At 29.0% G+C, this 1,491-nt stretch overlaps 1 protein-coding gene across 2 annotated transcripts in view; it reads left to right on the forward strand.

The window, feature by feature from the left end:
* LOC107614044 (protein NRT1/ PTR FAMILY 5.4) overlaps positions 1–1,491 on the forward strand; it is an 8,110-nt gene that overhangs the window by 2,809 nt on the left and 3,810 nt on the right. The window lies entirely within an intron of this gene.

The following is a 1,491-nucleotide window of genomic DNA, read 5'->3' on the forward strand; positions in this document are numbered from 1 at the left end:
TTGGGTGATGATGATCTCATACAAGGAAAAATTTATGGATTACAAACATTTTGTTTTTTGAGGCTCAAATTTCTAGGCGGTACATGAATCGGATAATATTCGTGATAATTATCCGCATTCGATATAAATTTTACGGATATTATCCGATTCGCACTATGGTAGAATTGGATTGTGAATTTGGCAGTGATATTCGCGAATTCAATCTGCATATCCGCACGTCTTATATAAATAGTATAGTTTAAGAAAGTAAACCTAATGTGATATAAATTTTAGTGTGTTGTTTTATGAATTTTATGATATCTTGTTTTTAATTTTTTATGTTGTATTTTAATTTAGAATAATTAAACTTAGATCTTGTGGTATTATTTTTCTTTTGTTATTCAAGAGAATTTTTATTGTTAATATTTTAAGAGTAAATAAGTTTAAACAGGTGAAAAGATAGATTTTCTAGAGGCAAAAAGGACCTTAAAACAATTTTTTATTTATGCGGATATATCCGATATCCAATCTGATTCACAAGTATGCGGATCGAGTCGGATCTAACTTAAAAAAATGCGGATATCATATCCGATCCGATTTAATGAATACAGTATAAATCAAATAGAATTATAGGCTACATCCGATCCGATCTGATCCGTGTGTAGCCCGACAAATTTCACCAACATAAACAAATAGGAATAATATATTCTTCATGGTGGTCTTAATGCATCATATGTGGGCACATTAGGCGAAAGGAATTATCTACTGTAAAAGTGAGCCAAGCGGATCATTATTCACTCTTATTTATTATTTTAATATTTTACAGAAAAAAAAAAAACAGTTGCTAAAATATAATTAAATAAGATGCTAATTGTGGCATGTCAACATTATAAAAGATCATGTCTTACACTATTATCTATAACATAATACTGGGTGCACAAGTTATTTTAATACCCAAGTTTAACAAGTTTTTTTTTTTCTTTTTATCTTGTGTGCTTTTTTCTTCTTTTTTAACTAATTTTTACTATACTATTAAATTATTAGACTAACTTAATTAAATTTTTTTTATCAAAATAATTCAAGTATCAATTAAATATTTTTGTAAAGATATGATTGAAATTTGTATTTTTTTTTTTTATTTTCCACGGTATTTCTCAGTCTGGTAGGCCAAGGATTAATCCGCTGCAGTACTGAATTCTATTTAAGAGTTTGTCGCTGGCCAATAAGTTACTGCATGCACAAGGCGGGATTCAAACCCCCAACACTTACTTAAGCAGATTAGTGAACTAATCACTAAACCAACCCAACTTGGTTGAAATTTGTATTTTGTTATTTTCCCATGTCTGAATCTTATTACCATATCGGCCTAAAGTTTGTGGCTACCCTTCCAACATTATTGATTTTGGTATCATCCTTACAACCCAAACTTAAGATCACATACAAAAAGAAATCTAATGGGCTATACATTGTTAGATCAGCTCAATATTAAAAAAAAAAAAAAACATTATTTTG

The sequence above is a fragment of the Arachis ipaensis genome, chromosome B08 (assembly GCF_000816755.2).
Source record: "Arachis ipaensis cultivar K30076 chromosome B08, Araip1.1, whole genome shotgun sequence".
NCBI classification, from domain to species: domain Eukaryota; kingdom Viridiplantae; phylum Streptophyta; class Magnoliopsida; order Fabales; family Fabaceae; genus Arachis; species Arachis ipaensis.